The 22978-nt window shown below is 47.9% G+C and overlaps 1 protein-coding gene across 10 annotated transcripts in view; it reads right to left on the bottom strand.

Moving 5' to 3' along the window:
• tenm4 (teneurin transmembrane protein 4) overlaps positions 1–22978 on the bottom strand; it is a 3407721-nt gene that overhangs the window by 747641 nt on the left and 2637102 nt on the right. The window contains exon 2 of one of the 10 annotated variants that reach the window (XM_072476556.1): positions 18503–18663. The exons of the other annotated variants lie outside the window; for them this stretch is intronic. The gene's annotated coding sequence lies outside the window, so the exon portion shown is untranslated. The remainder of the gene's footprint in view (positions 1–18502; positions 18664–22978) is intronic. 10 annotated transcript variants of the gene reach the window in all.

The following is a 22978-nucleotide window of genomic DNA, read 5'->3' as shown; positions in this document are numbered from 1 at the left end:
CCTGTCCCGCCGGCGTAAATTAAACCACCTACCTTACCGGCGGGACAAGGCGGCGCGGACGGCTCCGGGGTCCTGGGGGGGGGCGCGGGGCGATCTGGCCCCGGGGGGTGCCCCCACGGTGGCCTGGCCCGCGATTGGGGCCCACCGATCCGCGGGCGGGCCTGTGCCGAGGGGGCACTCTTTCCCTTCCGCCTCCGCCACGGTCTCCACCATGGCGGAGGCAGAAGAGACTCCCTCCACTGCGCATGCGTGGGAAGCTGTCAGCGGCCGCTAACGCTCCCGCGCATGCGCCGCCCGGGCATGTCATTTCCGCGCCAGCTGGCGGGGCACCAAAGGCCTTTTCCATCAGCTGGCGGGGCGAAAATGCATCCGGCGCCGACCTAGCCCCTCAAGGTTGGGGCTCGGCCCCTCAAGGTTGGGGCTCGGCCCCCAAAGATGCGGAGCATTCCGCACCTTTGGGGCGGCGCGATGCCTGTCTGATTTGCGCCGTTTTGGGCACCAGTCGGCGGACATCGCGCCGTTTCCAGAGAATTTCGCCCCAGATCTTCTGCAATGACAGAACAAAAATCTGGGAGGGGTTTGCTTTGCACAGAATAGAGTGTCATCTTCGAAGGACACCCTGATGAGCGCTGAGTTTAAACTCCGCCCATGTAAAGAGAGGAACCCCCCATCAAGCATTGGGATGACCCATCATCTTTAAAGGCTGTCCCAATCTGCGCTAAGGTTAAACTCACCCCCACGTATCTGGAGGACTGCCACCCTCAAGCATTGGGATGACCACCACCACCTCCCCCCAGACCACCCTCTACCACAAAGGTATTGGGGGCTCTCCCAAGCATCCTCCAATTGCGTAAGGATCATGGGCACTCTCCTACTTATGGGCAAGTCCCCTCCATCTTCACTCGCAAGTCCCCCACACTCACCCATTTGGTCCCCAGACCCTTTTCGACCAATAATGGCTGACACATTATCAGCAAACAAAGTCAATTATGTTACATATGTAAAAATGAATTAAGAGTAGAAGTAGGCCACTTGGCCCCTCAAATCTGCTCCACCATTCAATAAGATCATGGCTGATCGGATTAGAACTTCAATCCACATCCCAGCCTACCTTCAAAATGTTGGATAAACATCCCTTTTTCAAGTCATTAAGGAGAAGGAAGGCCACATGACCTAAGATGGCCTTTTGCACAGTTTAATATTACCTTTCTGAACTACAAACCCAATTTTCTATTTTACCATCCAACTGGCAAGCCTCAAAGAAGCTGGCTCTGTCCAGACAGGGCAACCGACCCATCTAACCCGAATCTGCTGGAAGGTTTCATACCATCGCCTAAAGAACCAACTTAATCTCAGTTTTCCTACTTCACCGTGTGGCATCAACCTCACCAAAGAAGCAAATCTTACAACATAGGTCTCTAGATAGCTGAACTCAGAGTGTCTGTGTGAAAAAAGTTTCTCTGGCCACCCCCCACTACTCCCTCTGGACCTGGCAGAAGTCCCCCAGCCAGTGGCATGACTGTCGACGAAGTATGGCGTGTTGGACACTGTCCGTAAGCCCTCTCTCTCTCTCAGCAGCCACCATGCCTGATTTTTGAGAACACACGTGGACCGCCCCGTCGGGAACTCTCCCATCGGAGTTGGAGAATCATGGGTGGGCCCACTAAAGATAGGCAAATGGTGTTTAAAGTACACGCGGTGTGCGATACATTGACACCATTTTCGAGGTGGCGGAGCATCGCGATTTTGCATCAAACCAGTGCCTGCTGCAATTTTGCCGTCAGAAGCTATTCCCCGCCCAATCGCACGCCTCGATTTCGCCATCAGCTAACGGAGAATCCCGGCCATAATATTGTAAAGCAATTTTGTGTTCGACTTTTGGTGTAATAAGGTTAGCGAGATAGAGATGCAATTTTTTTTCTCTTCTACTATGTGGACGCAGGAAGACACATACAACAGAAATACCCGTTTGTAACAACAGCAAGGGACCTTAAATTATGGGTCTTCCATAATTGTACACTTGAAAGTATTTTAAAAACATTTTCCGATTGTCAAAGCCTTTGTTATTGGCCAGTTATTTGAAGCTTACTCTTTATGCACTGATAAAACTACTGTCAGAACTGCCGAGTGACAGAATCCGCAAGATCATGATCAAAACTTCCCACAGGCAAAGATTAGGACATACTACAGGCCTGTAACACTGGGACCTTTCTGGTTCATTGCACAGCAGCCCTGTCAGTTAGATACTCCAACAACTGTTCAGAGTAGCTGCATGAACTGCACATTTCAATGTGCAGTCAATAGAATTCCTGCTCGGATTTAGCAAATTATGGTGTACTAGATTGGGTGAGACACATTTGATTCATCCAAACGTATTTCATGATTGCAGTCAAGCTCTGGAGAGTTGTGTCATTGAGGCATATCAGTAACTATCTCTGATAATATTAGTAAAAATAATCTGAGCTAAGTACATCTGTTGCCATTCTATGCTGACATCACCAGACCAAATGTATTTTGTGTCAATTAAAGCTAATTGAGCTGTGATGTCTCTCTCCTTTGCAAAACATTAAAACAAATTGTACATGATCTGGTGCTTAACTGTCCTGCCTGAGATTAAATCAAAAGTGACAAGTGTAGGGTACAGCCTCAAAAATCCTGGTGATGGATCACTTTGCCTTTAGCCAACCACACCTGCAGAACTACCAGACAACAGTTTGCTTTCACAGTACTTTATACTTGTGCACAAGCTGCGTGACACAGCCACAGCATCAGTCAGAAGATCCAATCGTTTCAGACGTTCTAAACACTAAAGCTATTTTAAAATGTGCCAATTCCCAGATTATCGAAAACATTTTCTCTGTCTGACGTAAGTAATTTGGAGATACCAGCAAACATTTGGACTTCAGCCAAAACAACAGTTAAGCACCAGGGGATTGCCACCCCAGGTCTCTTTCCTTCCTCCAAGATGTATAGCTGGGGAATGCTGTTGGAGCACTATTCATTTCAGTTATATTTTACAAGTTAACTTTACAAGACAAATTCACACTCTGGGTATACCAACAAAACATGGTCAGCAGCGGTTCAAGATGGCGGCACACCACTACCTTCTCAAGGGCAATTACAGGTGGCCAATAAATGCAGGCCTAGGCAACGCCTGTCATAATATACATCAGTACATTATGGTGGAATCACATACACACACTGATGGACATGCAGTAGGACCAACCAGCATACATAACACCGCAGCCAATCACCAGTGAGAGCACAAGCACTATAAAGATAGGGGACAGGAGAGTTCCCGCTCATTCTAGCAGCAGCCAGCTCGGAGCACAGAGCTCACAGCCTGCATCACAGACATTCACCATGTGCTGAGTGCCTCACCATAGCTAGTGATAGGAAAGGGTCCACAGTTAAGCTGGTATTGCTTATACCCACGTTTACAGTGTGTTAGCATAGTTGAACAGTTAATAAAATAGCGTTACACCACTTCCAGCATTGTTGGCTTGTTTGTGAACCAGAACACCCAACACGACAATACCCACACCCCTTGAAAGAATAATAAACAACTTGACACAGGAAGTAACCTAAGAGATTTAAAATATAAAATTGCACTCAGATTTAGAGAGAACTTTCTCTTCCTTAAAAATGGTAACATTTTGCTAATTCTAATCACATCACGAATGTTTTGAATCATGTGGTGTCATAGAAATCCAGCTTTCAATAATTCATCTTTCCTGTACAGGAAAGTACTGTAGCAGAAAGTTCAATGAAGTCCACTGTAGCCATGCGTGCTCTGATACTTCATTCAAGAATATTTTGCCACACCAAAATACAAGAACCAAAATAAAAGGGCAGGACGGTAGCACAGTAGCTACAACACCAGGGTCCCAGGTTCGATTCCCGGCTTGGGTCACTGTCTGTGCGGAATCTGCACGTTCTCCCCATGTCTGCGTGGGTTTTCCCCGGGTGCTCCGGTTTCCTCTCACAGTCCAAAGATCTGCAGGTTAGGTGGATTGGCTTTGCTAAATTGCCCTTAGTGTTCAGAAAAGAGTGGTTGGGGTTACGGGGATAGGGTGGAGGTGTGGGCTTGGGTAGGGTGCTCTTTCCAAGGGCCGGTGCAGACTCGATGGGCCGAATGGCCTCCTTCTGCACTGTAAATTCTAAGAACTCTACTGATTACATGCAGGAGTGAAACCAGAGCCATCAACATTACATAGAAAACAAACTTAAGGTTTTCAGTCACAAACACTACGGGGGCGATTCTCCCAAATGGAGCCCAAGTGTTCACGCCGTCGTGAACGCCGTGAAACGGGCACGGGGACAACCAATTCTGGCCCTCACAGGGGGCCAGCATGGCGCTGGAGCGGTTCACGTCACTCCAGCTTCCTTTCCTAACGCCAAATAAGCAGCGCGCCAAACCGTGCATGCGCAGTTGGGCCGTGCCAACCTGCGCATGCGTGGGGGCTTCTTTAGTGCGCTGGCCCCGACTCAACATGGCGTCGGTGTTCAGGAGTTGGTCACGTAGGAACGTATCGCTGGCCAGACCCCATCGGAGCGCCCCCCCCCCCCCCCCACAGGCCGCCCCCCGACCGTTCGCGCAGAGTTCCCGCCGGCAGCGACCAGGGGTGAACGGCGCCGGCGGGACTCTGTCGTATCCGCGCGACCGCTCAGCCCATTCGGGCCCGAGTATCGGCAGCCCCGCTGATTCCAGCGGCCGGCGCCTCGCCAAACGTGCCGGCGCAAATGCCACCAATTCTCCGCACCTCGGAGAATCGCGCGCCGCGTCGGAGTGTCGTGGCGCGGTTGCGGCGATTCTCTGTCCCGGTGCGGGGCTCGGAGAATCGCCTCCTACAACTCAGGTATCGACTCACAGCAAGAACAGAAACCCTGTTAAACACAAGTAACTCCTGTAACCAGGTCCATAGGGAAAAACGAAGTGGCTTCAACAAAGTCATCTGCCTAACTCCATCCTCCTTTCCTGTCATATTTCTTTATTTCTCCTTTTTTCTATTCAATTCTAATTTCTCCTTTCTCTTCAAGCTTAATTCTCCTCATAGGCTGCTTGGCTGTGGAATTACCCCAAGTTCCAATCAAGCTCTAAAGCTTGGGAATGTGATACCAAATTTGATAACGCTAGTTAAAGACCAGGATTAAAATTATGGGCTTCACGGATTTTTCCATCGCCAATTTTTTCAGCCTTCTCTCCCCTTCCCCCTGTTTCCACCCTCTAATGATAAAAAGACAAAGACATTTTCAAGTGTGTCAAATGAGTAAACGATTATTAGAATATAAGACATATGGGCAAATCAGTAAACAGGGAGAGGTTACAGCGCTAAGGAGGAATGAATGCATGGAAAGATTTAACACCAAAGAGTAGAATGTAGGGCGGCATGTGGCGCAGTGGATAGCACTGTGACTGCGGCGCTGTGGACCCGGGTTCGAAACCCGGCCCTGGGTCACAGTCTGTGTGGAGTTTTTACATTCTCCCCATGTCTGCGTGGGCTTCACCCCACAACCCAGAGATGTGCAGGCTAGGTGGATTGGCCACGGTAACAAAATTGGCCCTTAATTGGAAAAGAAAAATAATTGGGTACTCTAAAATGTAAAAAGTATAAAAAAGAGTAGAATGTAAAATTAAGGCGCTGGTGAACTATTAGCAAATATATGGTGGACGAAGAGCAACAAACGCAGGGGTAGGACAGAAGCAGCAGAGCTTTGGGTGAGCTGATGTTCACAGAAGGTGAAACATTGATTGCAGCAGGAAGGCATTGCAATTGGAGGTGACAAAAACATGGATGAGGGTTAAAGCAACATCCTCACTCAATGTTCACCTTATCATATTTAGGCATATAAATTGAAGGACAATGACCAAGGAGAATCAAGACACTTATGGTACCTAAGGGCATTGTGGCAAAGTAATTGGCCTGGTAATCTAGACAAGAACCAGCATTGGAAACGCGGGTTAGATTTTCACCATAGCACCTGGTAGAATATATACACAATTGATAAAATCTAAAAATTGAAAGATGGTCTCAATAATGATGAACATGAAACGATCAGTGATTGTCGTGAAAATTGATCTGGTTCACTAATGTCCTCTACGGAGGTAAATTGGCCATCCTTACCTGGTCTGGCCTATTCAGATGACATTTAAGTGCCCTCTGAAATGGTGACGCAGCTATTCAGTTCAAAGATGATTAGGGTAGCAAACTCTGGCCTTGCCTTCGATGCCCAATCCCCATGAGCAGATAAAGGGTAGTGAACATAAAGGTCAGAAACTACAAAAAGTCCAAAAAATGAGGAACTAAAGGTGGAAGAATAAACACATGGAATGTCTGTGCAACCTATGAGCTATGTTTTTTTCAATTTGATGAAATTGTGTAGATGAATACAGAAATAGTGAATGATGTCAAGTCATTTGGCAAAAAATCTACAAACTGCTGAAACTAAATAATTGGAAACAGCTATCACACTTGTCGTGTTGGGCGTTCCGCTATACAGACGAACCAACACGGTTGCAGATGGTACAACTCTGTTTTATTACTATCAATAACAACATCTGTAAACTTATGATTGTGGTTCGTTCTTTACCCTTTAACCTGTGGATCCAGCCCTTGCACTATCTTAGAGAGGCACTCAGCACATGGTGTGTGTCTGAGTGGCACGCTGTGAGCTCTGTGCCCTGAGCTGTCTCCTGCTGGAATGAGCGGGAACTGTGGTGTTCCCCGTTTTATAGTGCGTGTGCTCTTGCATGTGATTGGCTGTGATGTTGTGTGTGTGTTGATTGGTCCGTTGATCTGTCCATCAGTGTGTATGTGTGTTTGCACCATGATGTTTATCTGAATATCATGACATCCCTCCTTTTTTACAAGAATGTGTGCCATTGTGGTAATTAATATAGATGTTTACTGAGTGCAGCTGAATATGTGTGTGCAATATCTACAACATGTACATGAGGCTAAACTATATACATAGGAAGGTGTCAGGTGCAACATAGCAACGAGGTTGTACCATAAACAAACCAAGTATAATCATCAAACATCAAAAACGAACTCCTGTAACGACAAAAAGAGAAACATATTAACATTGTGGCATCACACTTTAGTGAGTTCAGTGTTCAAACAGGCTCATAAGTCCAGCCTGGTAGGTGGGCGACGAATTCGAGTTGACCGTTAGGGTGGCACACCATTCATCACCCGGATTAACACTGTTCACTGGCATCGGCTGGTGGGTCCTGCTTAGGGACATCCAGTTCCTGTCAATGACCGCGACGCAGAAGGCTTCCCGGTCGTCGGTATCACCGGTCTGTACATCATTAGGGTATGAGTTGGTGTATGGAGCTGAATGGCCCGCACGTCCCTGCGAGGCTGGCGGAATTGGGGAGCGTTGGCAGGTTGAGCTGCTCGACAGCAGGCAGCGTAGTGGCCCATCTAGCCACAGCGGAGGCATTGTCGATTCTTTGCTGAACATTGCCGCTTTAAATGTGCGGATCCACAGTTGCCGCACGTCGTGATGTCATGGCGTTCATTGCGCCATCGCGCATGCGCAGTTAGGTCCTGCGTAGAGCGTGCCTGCGCCTTGCGTCCCTCTGCGTCGACATCTCTTTTGGAGCGTACAAGCGCGGGAGGCCGCGGAAAGCGCGCAAAATGGCTGCCCTCGTCCGGGCCGCGGGCCGGGAGGAACTCAATCGACTGGGCCCGCTCGGCCTCGTAGGACCCCTGCCGTGCCGATTCGGCCGCCTGGAATTGGGAGTACCGGCTGGTCACGTTTTCATGGAGGACGCAGGCTTCGAAGGTGGAGGCTAAGGTGAGGCTCTTAATTTTGAGGAGCTGCTGGCGTAGGGTGCCCGAGGTGACCCCAAAAACTATCTGGTCCCGAATCATGGAATCGGAGGTGGCTTCATAACCGCAGGACTGCGCGAGGATACGGAGGTGTGTCAGGAAAGATTGAAAAGGCTCATCCTTACCCTGCAGGCGCTGCTGGAAGAGGTACCTCTCGAACCTCTCGTTCACATCAACGCTGAAGTGCTGCTCGAGTTTAAGAATGACCGTCTTGTACTTCGTCTTGTCCTTACCGTCCGCGAACACCAGCGAGTTGTAGATGTGGATGGCGTGTTGCCCTGCCGTGGAGGGGAGGAGGGCGATTTTTTCTGGTGTCCTAAGCATTCTCCCTTTCTGTGGCTTCTAGGAAGAACTGGAAGCGCTGTTTAAACAGCTTCCAGTTGACGCCGAGGTTTCCAGCGATTTGGAGCGGCTGCGGCGGGCTGATGGTGTCCATGGCGCAGGATGGCAGATCCCTGAAGATGTGCAGGTAGGTCTCACAGTTGCTGGGTTCCAATCCTGGTACTATGTCGTGTTGGGTATTCCGCTATACAGACGAACCAACATGGTTGCAGATGGTACAACTCTGTTTTATTACTATCTATAACAACATCTGTAAACTTATGACTGCGGTTCGTTCTTTACTCTTTAACCTGTGGACCCAGCCCTTACACTATCTTAGAGAGGCACTCAGCACATGGTGTAAGTCTGAGTGGCTTGCTGTGAGCTCTGTGCCCTGAGCTGTCTCCTGCTGGAATGAGCGGGAACTGTGGTGTTCCCCGTTTTATAGTGCGTGTGCTCTTGCTTATGATTGGCAGTGATGTTGCGTGTGTGTTGATTGGTCCGTTGATCTGTCCATCAGTATGTATGTGTGTTTGCACCATGATGTTTATCTGAATATCATGACAACACTCATAGATATGATCTTCTCTGACAGGTATGGCTTACGCCACCGATATTGTAGCAGAGTAGACCACTGTCATTGTGTCAACAAAATATTGGCAATGCACCTTACTGTGGTTTTTAATTTACATCAAATAATCAACACTCACTGCTGGAACCCCAATACCATTCATAGATCCCCACACTTGCCTGGCTCAGATATACCAAATGGCTGGTTGTTAATTTGCCATGTTAATGCTGAAGGAGGTAACCCGAGTGTCCCTTGGGTTTGTCGATCCATTGCTTTGCAGTCAGTTCTGAAGTTCCTGATTTGCATTCTGCAGTGTACCCAGCGATAGTTGAGATCTTTGTGTAAGAAAATACCGGAAAGGAGAGCTTGCAATAATAACCACAAGCAAGTGAAATGCAAAGATTATTAGGGAACAGCAAATCCAATGGAATGTTTAACACATTGTTTATCGCACATATGTGTACTTAGTGGTTTAAACAAGGAAAATATTAAGATCCGCCAATGTTTTTTTCACTGCTTGTAAAACGCAGCATATTTGAAACTGGCCAAATACTGTGAAGGTAATGATGTTAAGCTTCTGTTGCACACACTTTGGCCCGATACAGAGTATCAGTTTAAAATGACCGAGAGAACTAGCTTCCACAATCTGTGTTGATAACCACAGAACAGTCAGGAAATTCTAAAATGATTTATATGTGCAGACAAAAATATCTCTAAATATTCAAGGTCAAAAAAAATTGTTTCGCTTCTGGGATATGAGCGAGTGTCACAGCTGTTCAAGGCTCAAATCACCATTTGTTCCCCAAGGAATCAGAAAACAGAGGTATTCACCCACCCACTGAGGCTTGAGTTTTTCGAGCAGTAGCAATAGTTGTTCAATTGCTGCTGCACCGAAAGCTCCCCCCACTCGCCATTGCTGCACATTTCTGCACAAGGAAGCGAGACATACCCCCTTTTTGAGGCATTAGTTGCCATATATTAAGTTTAAAAGGCCCCGTTTGAATGTTAGTGAATTGGAATGGCTGCTGAATGGGTAGAGTGAGTGGAGTTGTCGGGCAGAGTGAGTGGGTAGTTAGGTTGGATCGGGGGGGTAGTCGAGTCAGGTTTGGGAGGAGGGTGGTTAAGGATCTATTATGGCCCACAGCGACGTAACCATTGATTTATTCAGATTTCGGCAATGAAAATCGTAAAGATCTGAAGGACTGATTTTGAATATTTTAAAAATGGATTTATTCTGAGGTGAGCTCCAACTCCATAATAGCTTAATATTTTTCAGCTTATTTTATTCTGTATCAGCTTTCATTTATTATAAAAATCAGTTTCAGTTCATCTCACTGAAATGAACTGAAACATGAAACGGAGAATTACAATTGTGTGGAGCGTGCAATGCTTACTAAAATTATTGCAGCAACAGATTCTGATCATTCTACAACATTTTAAATAATTTCTTTCCATAAAAACTACCTCAACTAGCCTACAAAGTTGTGCAGAAGAACCAAGAATCATTTAAAAAAATCAAAGTATCATAAAATGCCATTGTCTTTTCTTTTTTTATTTGGAACTCCAAGACCTTTGTGTGGCCAACTGCATCGCATCCTATCCAGCTCAAACTCCTTCACAACAGTGAACAATGATACTCACTGAGTTCTTTTTTATATTCCTTAATCAGAGTTACAAAGCCAAAGCTCAGAGTGGACGGGGGCAAACCCCGAATCCAGCTCCTTGCTGCTCAAAAAAACAATTCAAATTGAATCCAATTCATGGTCTCCACAAGAGAGACATACCAGATCCAGGCATTATCCAAGGCCGAGAAGTGGTGCTCACTAAGTTCAAATCAACTTTTCCCTTTAACAGACAAAAATGTTCCACATGACATTATCAACAATAGTTAACACCAAAATTACTTAGAGGTATAAGCCACAGGTGACTGGAAGCTTGGTCAAGGATTGACTTAAAGAAGACAAGAGATACATAGACAGAGGTCAGGGAGGGTATTCCAGAACTTAGGACATTGAGACTACATAACTCCTTCTCAATCTTACCCGCTCCTTCCTTTGAAAGATTTTGAGCATTTAAAATCAAAACTTGAATTAACCTGGGGCGGAATTCTCTGACCCCCCCCGTCGGATCGGAGAATTGCCGGGGGTTGGCGTGAATCCAGCCCCCACCAGTTGGCGAATTCTCCGGCACCGGATATTCGGCAGGGGCGGGAGTTGCGCTGCGCCGGTCGGCGGGCCCCCCCCCACCGGCGATTCTCCGACCCGCGATGGGCCGAAGTCCCGCTGCTGTCATGCCAGTCCCGCCGGCGAGAATCAAACCACCTCTCTTACCGGCGGGACTAGGCGGCACGGGTGTGCTCCGGGGTCCTGGGGGGGGCGCGGTGCGGTCTGACCCCAGGGGGTGCCCCGAAGGTGGCTTGGACCGCGATCGGGGCCCACCGATCTGCGGGTGGGCCTCTGCCGTGGGGGCACTCTTTTCCCTCCGCCTCGGCCACAGCCTCCGCAATGGCTGACTTGTAAGAGACACCCCCCCTGCGCATGCGCGGGGATGACGTCAGCAGCAGCTGACGCTCCCACGCATGCGCGGACTGAGCTGCCGTGGTGCCAAATGCCTTTCCTGCTGGCTGGCGGCGTGCCAACCATTCCGGCGCGGGCCCAGCCCCTCAAGATGTGCAGGTTAGGTGGATTGGCCATGATAAGTTGCCCTTAGTGTCCAAAATTGCTCTTAGTGTTGGGTGGGGTTACTGGATTATGGGGATAGGGTGGAGGTGTTGACTTTGGGTAGGGTGCTCTCTCCAAGAGCCGGTGCAGACTCGATGGGCCGAATGGCCTCCTTCTGCACTGTAAATTCTATGATTCTAAAGGTGCGGAGAAACCTTTGGGGCGCCCGCCCCGCCGGGTAGGGGAGAATCCCGGCCCTGATCACTACTTTCTAATCCGTCCTGACTCTGATTTTAGCTTGGTGCGAGAGATCAAAGAAGTGGGGGGGATAGGACGGTCCATGTGGTGAGCAGTTGCTGACATGAGGCCCAATCTAATTTTAGCCTACTGAAATCTATTGAGAATGATGTGGTCACCAACCAGCTCAGCTGGAGGAAGCCATTGGAGACCCAAGGGAAAAGTTCAAAGTTCACTTTGAACTCTTTGACTCTCCTGCCAATTGTCTCACATTATTTCCAGAACTTGATGCACCATTAGTTTAGAAACTTTGTTGACCATTTCATCTGTTGCGTTGATGCAGCATTTAAATTATATTACCACCAAAGCCCAGTGTATGTGAAGATTAAGTCAAACCACCGGTTTATGGTGGCTGAATATGTTAAGTTTGCTTCTTACATAAAAATTAGCCACTATTTTTGGATTCAAATTGCATATTATGGGTCATCAATGTGCAACACATCTAGTTGCGGATCGAATTTGGGTACTGGGGTAGCCTCCCAAGGTGAAAGGTTCGCCTGAGTCGATGTCTTCTAGGACCATATCATCACTGTTTGCGTCGGAGCTGGCATTGGGCTCGCGAGGTCCAGAGAAAATGTAAAGGTCGGTTTCGAAGTATTCAAGGTCGGAATCATTGGTTTGGGGGTAGGCAACTGCTTGTTTCAGGGTTCTTCAGAAGTTAATTTCATTTCCTGGTTCAATTTGAGGCATTGTGCTGTCATTCCAGGTGAAATAAGGTTGTATTACGGCTGTAAAAGATTTTTTTGTTGATTTGGGACATTTCCCCTTTAAATGGGCGTGGTCTGGGGCCTCTGACATCATGACACATGTGACATCATACGTAGGAAGCATTTGTGCATGCACAAATCGCTGTTCCTGTACCGATGGCCGTTTTCGTGATTGCGCATGCGCGGCGTCTTGCGCATGCGCAAATGGACCTTCCCGTTATGTGCGCTTCTCGCGCAACTGCGCACGTGCAGTCCCTTTAGAAAGATGGCCGCCGATCAAAATTGTTCTCTGCTCCGGGATCTTGGCCTCATTGTGAGTACTGGCACTTCTCTTACCTTTTCTTGCTGGTTGGAGTGTGTTTTCCTCACAGTATTTGCCAAATTTGTCCAGGACCGTCTGGAAGTTGCTCTTGTTTTGCTTATTTGGAGAACTTGAATTTTTTTAAGACTTCTTCTGCACTGGCACCGGCGATGTTGAGGAGAAGCTCTGTCTTTTCAGCATCGGCCACGTCTTCTAGTTCGGCTGCTACCAGGAAGATTTCAAACATTTGCCGGAATGTCCGCCAGTTTTCGCGGAGATTGCCGTGGCACTGGAGCTGCTGCGGAATCCGGATCTCGAACATCTTGCCCGGGTATCGTTGCTGGTTGTCACTGTACGCTGACGTATGGCTATATTGATTGAAACAGTTCAGTCCTGGTACCATGAGTTGTTATGTTCTAGGTGTAACATAAGCGGCTTCCTTGTGGTGCACTTGACAAAGGAAGGTTCAGACGTGGATAACTTCAACACGTTTATTAAACTATTTACACTTCTATTACTCGGGTTCGACACTATTGCTAATCCTACTATAGCTACCCAGACTGACTAACCAGTTGCTGCAATCCACGTGGTTGGTGTAATATTGAATCAACCCTGTGTCTCTACTCACTGACTGTCTCCACTGGAAAGAGGCAGATCATGTGTGTGGTGTCCTTTATATATGGGTTGGTGTAATGCCCTCTTGTGGTCATGTCACCTCTGTGTGTATCGTGAATGTCCATTGGTCGTGTCCTATCTAACTGATCTATTGGTTGGAGTGTGTGTGTGATGTTTCTGGTGCTCCCTCTAGTGTCTAGCTAGCCTACATGCATTAACATTGATGCACATCACCACATTATGTATTGTTACTGTTAAGGCCACTGAACAAAGCCAATTCCATTTTGATTACATGGAGCTTTTTAACCAATGTTTTAAGGATTGCATTCAGTCCACATATCTTGATAACAGCAAACCACAAGAAGTAATATGTCAGTTATCTTAGTTAATTGAACTGTAATTAATCAACAAGAACTTCAGAGTTTAAGGTTTTCATTCGGAAGGGGATGCTATGAATACAGCTGGCTTAATGATCTAATAAAACCTCTCAGCTTGAAGTTTTGAGCGCATTTTATTTCCATAATTTTTAAATTCTGATAGAACATGTTCAATTTTGTTGACATTTCCACTTATTCCCGATTGCTGGAACCCCAATAGTCAGAGATTAAAAAAACAAAATGTCATTATGTTATTGTGGTTCAAAGGTGACAATGGACGGGATTCTCCCGTTCCCCAGCCGTGTGTTTCTCGGCGACGTGAGGTTTGCAAGCGGTGGGATTCAATCATCCTGCCACTTGTCAATGGGATTTCCCATTGAAGCCAACCCACGTCCTCCAGGATACCCGCGGGTGGCGGTGCGCTGCCAGTGCGAAAAGAGTATCCCGACGAAAAGAGAATTCAGGTCAATAAATCTACCTTACTAAATCTCCCACTAAGAGTGCGATTGGGACAAAACAAACTGTTGAAGTTTAAGATGTATGACTGAGAGATGTTGGGGCGGGACTCCCCGACCCCCCGCCGGATCGGAGAATCCCCAGGGTGTGGCGCGAATCCCGCCTCGCCGCCCCGACGCCGGCTGCCGTATTCTCCAGCGCCGGTTTTCGGGCGGGGGCGGGATTCCCGCCACGCCCATCGGGGGCCATTGGCAGCAGCGCCCCCGCCGGCGATTCTCCGGGCCCCGATGGACCGTGCGGCCGTCCATTTTCTGGCCAGTCCCGCCGGTGTGAATCACTCAACTCACATACCAGCAGGACCTGGCAGGTATGTCGGCGGGGGCGGGGACCTGGCCCGCAATCGGGGCCCACTGATCTGCGGGCGGGCTTGATCCATCGGGCACTCCTTTCTTCCGCGTCGGCCTCTGTAGGGCTCCGCCATGTCCGGCGCGGACAAGAGAACCCTCCACGCATGTGGCAATATACGCCGGCCGGTTTGCGCATGCGCGGAACCACGGCGGCGCTTCTGCGCATGCGCGAGATCACTCTGGTCCTTTGGCGTATGAGCGAACTCACGCTGTCTATTCGGCACCGGCTGGAGCAGCTGCAACGCCTCCAGCATCCACCTAGCCCCCGAAAGTGCGGAGAGTTGACGCCGGAGTGGTTGGTGCCGGTTCTCCCGCTCGTGTAGGGACTTATGTCTCCAGAAGGCAGAATCCCAGCCGTTCTCTCAGGAAAGAGGTTAGTACAGTGGATGTCCAAAGAGACTTGGGGGCTCAGGTGCATAGGTCCTTGAAATGCCAGGAACACGTGCAGAAAATAATCAAAAAGGCTAATGGAATGATGGTCTTTATATCTGGAAGACGGGAATATAAAGACTCAGGGGTTATGCTGCAGCTATACAAAACCCTGGTTAGACCCCACTTGGAATACTGAGAGCCGTTCTGGGCACCACACCTGAAGAAGGATATATTGGCCTTGGAGGGAGTGCAATGTAGGTTTACAAAAATGATACCTGGATTACAGGGGTTGAGTTATGAGGAGAGATTATTCATATTAGACCTGTTTTCGTGAGAATTTAGAAGGTTATGGGGTGATCTGATCAAAGTATTAGAATCATAGAATCATAGAAGTTTCCAGCATGGAAACAGGCCCTTCGGCCCAACCAGTCCATGCCGCCCACTTTTTACCATTAAGCTAGTCCCAGTTGCCCGCACTTGGCCCATAACCCTCTATACCCATCTTACCCATGTAACTATCTAAATGTTTTTTAAAAGACACAATTGTACCCGCCTCTACTACTACCTCTGGCAGCCCATTCCAGACACTCACTACCCTCTGAGTGAAGAAATTGCCCCTCTGGGCCCTTCTGAATCTCTCCCCTCTCACCTTAAACCTATGCCCTCTAGTTTTAGACTCCCCGACCTTTGGGAAAAGATGTTGACTATCTACCTTATCTATGCCCCTCATTATTTTATAGACCTCTATAAGCTCACCCCTAAGCCTCCTACGCTCCAAGGAAAAAAGTCCCAGTCTATCCAGTCTATCTATCTATTCAAGACATTAACAGGGACAGTCAGGGTAAAGATAAACTATTTCCACTAGTTAGAAATTCTAAAACTAGTCTAAAAATTACCGTTCATGAGAGATATTAGGGAGAACTTCTTCACGCAAAGGGTGGTCGAGGTTTGGAACTCTCTCCCACAAACAGCAATTGAAGCTAAATCAGTTGTTAATTTAAAATCAGAGATAGATATATTTTTGTTAAGCAAAGATATTAAGGGATATGGGCCAAAGGCAGGTATATGGAGTTAGGTCACAGATCGGCCATGATCTCCTTGAATGGCGGGACAGGCTCGAGGGGCTGAATAGTCTACTCCTGTTCCGATGTACAGAGAATTGAATATTGAAACAAATCACAGAAGGAAATCAAGGGCTGGAACAGCTTCAAAAAGCAGAGAGACCAACAAATGAAAGTCAGTAGGTATACATACAAATTTGAAATGGGAAGAGCTTGTTGCATGTGAAATAAAAAGACCACACAAAGAGCTTGATGGTACTTAGTCAGATTGTTTGAAGCCAGGGAACATCTGAAGTATGCGGTCCTATAACAGACCTTCCTCGGGACAAACCTGAAGGAAATATTTCTGAACTATTCAAGTATCTAATTTCCACTTATATTTAAATTGCTTTATGCAATGCTAGATGTTTGGAAAATCAGTTGGCTTATCCAAATAAAATGTTGGTCACATAAATCAGGGGACAAAAACCAATAACAATTTTCAACAATTAACCATAATTCTTAATCAGATGTGGTTCTCTTTCCTCAGTGGAAACCTAAAAACTGCAATCATCTGCATCAAATTTTTTCCAAGACAGTATCCAAAGACTCCACAATTCACTTCAACTAATTTTTCATTCACAGTTGATGACACCGTAATTATTTGATTGCTTGAATAATTTCTTCGGTAAATTCAAATAGCACATCATCATTAGCTTTCAGCTACCTATTCAATAGATCCAACCTTGTGTCATGCATGGGTAGCCCCTCTATAATCGGCCCAGAAGCATCAATCAAGCCTACTTAGCATTCATACTTCAACTAAGATTGGTTTAATTATCCAAAACAAATCACCTCAGTTTGCAAATTACCAAGATGAGATCAAAGCTGGAAGCCGCAGGTCCACTTACAAAGACGACAGCATAGCAATTTGATGAGCATTGGAATTTATCATTTTCTGTCTTCAGACAACCATCGCGAAGGTAAAGGTATCACTTTGTGCCAACATTGGGCGAACTTTCCCCCAAATAGTGGCAAACTGTCAGGTTCTAACTGAAAACTGGTGAGAAACAGCCAGTTTTTCTCTCCAGATCATCTGACACTTTGTCAAAAAAGGCAGGGGGGAGGGGGGTGGAATGGTTTGCACCACCTTGCCATGACCCAGAGGCTACACTGGTCGCTGCACTCCCGGCATAGTCATATTCCCGCTGGAATATCTGGGGCTGGATTCTCCGCCGGCGGGATACTCCATTTTGCTGGCAGCCCAGGGGTTCCCCGAAGGCATGAGGCTGCCCCACAATGGGAAACCCCATTGACCAGCCGGCGTAACGGAGCATCTCGCCGGCGGAGTGAAACAGAAATGTGGCGCGACGGGGCGGAGAATCCAGCCCCCGACGTCCCCGGCAGATACGGTGTAATACCGCTTATTAATGTAAACGGTAGGTAATCAGATTCATGCCCTTGCTGGGCATGCACCTGAGCATGCCGCCAATGAGGGGCAGGGCAGATCTCATTCTCTCAAGAGTTAGCAGCCATAACGGCATGTGCATCCGCAGTAAACGGGAAAAGTGTCACTTTCGCCAAGAAAATGAGTGCGATTCCCGCCAACCCTGATGGTGCGGTCCAGACTTCAATTTTCAGCCACTTTGAAGAAACCTTTCCCCACGTGAATAAAGCTGTGCCTGAGGCACAATGCGTCAGTTTCACCACCCCAGGGGTCATCTGAGCACTTCAATTAAGAGGGCATTGTATTTAAATGGCTACACAGCACATGCTCTCTTTCAAGCCAGGAGGGTGGCAGCTAGGAAATCAGCTCCTAATTAACAGAGGCGGCCTTCAGCCATTTGCTGGATGTCATGGAGGAGAGACGAGCTACAATATATCCTCAGGCTGGCAGGATGCCATCAGCAAGGTGACAAATCCCACCTGGGTGACGGTGGCAGCACTGGTCAGTGCCAGCAGCCTGACCAAGAGGACAAGTGTGCAATACAGAAAAAAGATGAATGACCTACTCCAATCAGTCAGGGTAAGTGCTCGCTGTCTCTTCTCTGTACTCCACCCTTCCGTCACCACCACGAATGTCACCTCAATCCCACATGCTGCCACCTCGCAGGGCCCCAGCACCTGATCTCCCACTCACATCCTCAAACCCCCCTGGCATTCCTCATCAGAACCACTACCTGCTTGGGTGCAGTGCCTAAGATGTCACTGACCTCTGACCGCCAGCCGTCCAACTCACAGTGTCTCCACGTATTCCTGCAGGAGTTTGCTCACAGCCACCGCAAGTGAGAGAAAACGAGTGGTGGGACGGCCAGGCTGAAGATCCTGACTCTAGAAGAGGAGAGAGCCATGTAGCTCACAGAGGAGGGGCAGGAGCAGACCTGTGCTGAAAGCAAGGTGGGCCTGTGAGAGAAAAGTGAGGAGCCACTGCATCATCATCCAGATGATCGGTCTCAAGTAAGTACTGTAGTCCAAACCCTTGACCATGCCATGTACTAAACCCACTTGCAGGAACATCAACTGAAGTAGTGTCTTACCTCTCTCCTTCGACACTACCTCAGAAGAGGACATGGATGAAGCATCACAGCTATCACTTGCACCATCCACCATCGCAGAGGCACACACCTCGGTAGGTGAAGTTAGCAGGTACCACAATCTGGTGAGCACCACGCTGCTCCTGATGCACATCAGCTGGAGGCTGCAGTGGAAAGGGTGGAGAAAGACATCAGTTCCATGACTGTTGAACTCCAAGGCATAGCTCAGTCTCTGAGGATCAGAGCTGCAGGCTTCAACTGCATGATGCAGACAATGTTGGGCTTCTAGCACTGGGAGCACCTGACAATGTTGAGGCTTCTAGAGCTCACTCCAACTGTCCCTCCATCCCATGAAGTAACCCAGGGACCCAGGTGTGCACATCACCAAAAATCTGTCCTGGTCCACCCACATCGATGCTACGACCAAGAAAGCACAACAGCGCCCATACTTCCTCAAAAGACTAAGGGAATTTGGCATGTCCACATTGACTCTTACCAACTTTTACAGGTACACCATAGAAAGCATCCTATCTGGCCGCATCACAGCCTGGTATGGTAACTGCTCTGCCCAAGACCAGAAGAAACTACAGAGAGTCGTGAACACAGCCCAGTCCGTCACACGACCCACCTCCCATCCATTGACTCTGTCTACACGTCCCGCTGCCTTGGGAAAGCGGGCAGCAGAAGCAAAGATCCCTCCCACTCAGCTTACTCACTCTACCAACTTCTTCCATCGGGCAGGAGATACAAAAGTCTGAGGACACGCACTAACAGTTTCAAAAACAGCTTCTTCCCTGCTGTTACCAGATTCCTAAAAGACCCTCTTATGGACTGATGGATTTATGGACTGATCTGATCTCTTCACACATCTTCATCCAATGCCTGTGTCTATGTATTGACATTGTGTATTTTATGTTTGCCCTATTATGTATTTTCTTTTCATGTACAGAATGATCTGTTTGAGCTGCACGATGAATAATACTTTTCACTACACCTCGGTGCACGTGACAATAAACCAATCCAATCCAACGAGCACCTGGCGGAAGGAGAATCCACTGGAGCACATCTTGGGGCCTTCCACCCAGGAGGCCCTTGGTGTGACTAGCCAATCTGAATCCCCCCTTTCTGAAAGTGGCGCAACTCAGGCACAGTGGGCAGAACAGGGTGACATGGCAACACTAGTGCCACCCCAAAGTAGGCTGGGTCCCCTCCTGAAGACACCTGCCAAGGGTATCTCAGGCAACAGGGCGAGGAAGACAATAGGCCACCTCCTGATGTGCAACCTAGGAACATACCCAGATGTAGTGGGAGGATTTGCAAGTGTAAGAAATCATAGGGGCACAGCATGGGCATGGTGACGTTAGGCACAGGTAGTTGGGGGTCATGATCACTTGTACCATCTGTACATGCTGTTGTACAGATCTGTACATACATATTGTTCTTCAGTACATTAACATGTCACATTCTTTAACCATCCTCCCAGTGGCATAGTGCTTCTTCCCTTCTGGACACAGTTCTTCTCACTGGTCCTCAATGTCAGCCAGATGGATAGGCCCACTCATTGCGAATATTTAATTCGCTGTGATAAAACTCAGCCATGATTCGGTGAACCCTAGACCCTCACATCTAACCCCTTTCAGAGCTAAGGGACAAAGGAACATAGGGCCGACTCTCGCTCAGGCATGAGTGAGACTCAGTGGGATGACATGAGTAGGAGACAGGAGTGGGATCGGACCTCTCGATCCTTTAATACAGAGGTGAAAAGGAATTGCTTCAGCCAGATGGTGCTGAATCTGTTGAACTGATTGCCGCAGAAGGCTGTGGAGGCCAAGACACTGAGTATCTTTCCAAGACAGGGATAGACAGGTTCTTGATTAATATGGGGATCATGGGTTATGGGGAGAAGGCAGGAGAGTGGGGATGAGAAACATATTGACCATGATTAAATGGCGGAGCAGACTCCCCATAACCCTATGCCACAGACATCAGACTAACACAGACCTCTAAGAACTTTTAAACAACGCAGGCAGCAGACTTCAGGACCACCCATACCTGCCACGACTCCATTCCGGAAGTACCACCCCACCTCCTGGTGCACCATCAAACCTCCCCTTCCAGAGCTGGCCAGCAGGCTCTGTCTCCTTGAACTCCCTTGTGCTCAGTGGCGACAAAGGGTTCTTACCTCCTTCTTCCCTCTCAGAGGAGGGAGGTTCCCGTTTTTAAAAAGCAGTATTAATTCGCGCCAGCCTGACGTCATGCCCGGTGGGTAGGAATATTCAATGAAAGCTGAAGATGTGACATTAACCATCGGAGGGCACGGTGGCGCAGTGGTTAGCACTGCTGCCTCTCGATGCCGAGGACCCGGGTTTGATCCTGGCCCCGGATTACTGTCCGTGTGGGATTTGCACATTGTCCCCGTGTCTGCGTGGGTCTCACCCCACAACCAAAGATGTGCAGGGTAGGTGGATTGGCCACACTATATTGCCCCTTAATTTAAAAAAATTAATGCAAATCAAGTTCACAGCCTTCCTGGGCATGAGCCTAATTGTGTCATTGGTAAGAACGCAGAAAGATTGCATTCCAAAATTCTGTCTGCACAAATCCTGGCCTCTTGCAAGATTTAGTGGCCTTACGGAATTTGCTCCCGTGGCTATCGTGGCCGCTAAATCCCACCCATTGTGTCTGTAAGTGAACATGCAGTTGCTTCAGGGAAAACTGAAACCTGCACCTTTCAATAACTCTTCTGTAGTTCATGGCATACATCGCTGATCAAAGCTTGGCATTTATGTTCATGTGATAATTAATCCCACTATAACATAACTTTTTTTTTATCACTGCAATTATCCATTCAAGAAGCAGTTCACGGTACAGAACCTCAACACAGGCTGCCTACCAGAAGCAATCTGTACAATACAGAAATAATTTTCTACAGGGATTTGTTTGACTGGTTATGGTGTGGCACGCTGAATTAATAAAACAGCCATGGTCTATTTGCCAGCTGATTACAGCTCATTAATGACCAGAATAATAGATATGTTAATGAGAATTACAAGGCTGCAGTGACTTGAGGATTTTCAAAAATACACATGTCAGAGTATGTTTACGTATGACATCCAGAAGCCGAGTTGGGATTGCAGGATCCAAAGCTCGCCCAGCTATTTCCAATATATATATTATGGAATGTGTGAGATGGAATCTGTGGATTCAAAGCTTGTATTATTGAAACAGACACAAATTGAAAAGGGAAATTGAGAAAGGACTCTGACCCTTCTAATTTCTAGGAAAATAAGGCTGAAACAGAGGTTGGAAACCAAAACTTCTGAGGGAATGCCGGAATTCTCCCATCTGGGACCATGTCCTGAGATGGGGATGGGAACGAGCGATGTTTCCTGCTGTGGAGGCCCATGGGAAACCACACCTCATCGTCCAGGCCTGACCTTACGAATTATGTATCTGTGGGTTTTGCGCTGTATTCCAAGGCATGGCGGACTTGATTGAATGAGTCCTGCTGTCATATCCGGCTGTCATATTTAAAATGTGCCCAACATCACTGACCCACTGGTGAAGAAAGAAACTGGACCTCCAGATAAAGAACACTGTGACGCTGGAAGATTAACCTTTTCAAAGATACTGAATGTGGAAGATCCACCTGATGGATGCTTCCCCCCACCCACTGCTCTGGTGTTTCAGGGTCCAGGGTCGCTGGCGCCCTCCAACCCGAACTCTGGAGGCAGCCCCAGCCATTCTTCAGGTTAGCCCCACCTTCTGCACGCCAGGTTGTTCCAGACATGTCCTAGACCGGAGTGCTTTCCTGCTAACATCGACAAGAATCGGATGTGGGGCGGAGATTCTGATTGAGCCTTCATCTGCAGCCCAATAGCAGGATGCAATTCAGTTTCACACCATCCACTCGTAGGATACTTGAGGAAAATTCATGCCGAATTCTTCCTCCACCCCCCTTCAACAGCGGGGGGCGAGGGCATGGATGGCCTCTGCCCTGAGCCTGTTTGAAACCATGCAAAAGGACACAGAGCCATCGAAACTCAGATGGTAATCCTAATGGTGCTGTACAGGCAGGCTGAAGAAACTGAAGCTAGGTGCAGAAGTTGAGAATAGGCAATTATGCAGTTGCTGTAGTTGTCTCTGTTACTTGAAGATTACTTGAAGACTACTGGGCCAATTTACAAGATCTGCCTTGGACCACAATGTGCCAGCTGGTTCATGTTTAACTTATGTTAATTCTGGGTTTTAGTGTATAGGTTGTTTTCTAAGCTAAGTAAAAAATTACTGGTCTTAACAAAGATAGCAACATCTGACAATCAGGTTGAATGACCTCTGGGCAGGAATCTATCAGTGACATCAGACATTCTATAGTTAAAACTCCACAATATGTGGGGGAACCCAGACTTCTAGGTTTCCCCTACACTATTGCCCCAACCATCACCCCCAGCCCACGCTGAACCATAAGGCCCAAAGTCT

The sequence above is a fragment of the Scyliorhinus torazame genome, chromosome 15 (assembly GCF_047496885.1).
Source record: "Scyliorhinus torazame isolate Kashiwa2021f chromosome 15, sScyTor2.1, whole genome shotgun sequence".
Classification (NCBI taxonomy): Eukaryota; Metazoa; Chordata; class Chondrichthyes; order Carcharhiniformes; family Scyliorhinidae; genus Scyliorhinus; species Scyliorhinus torazame.
The sequence above is the reverse complement of the archived record's forward strand: the minus strand, read 5'-3'. Positions and strand labels throughout refer to the sequence as shown.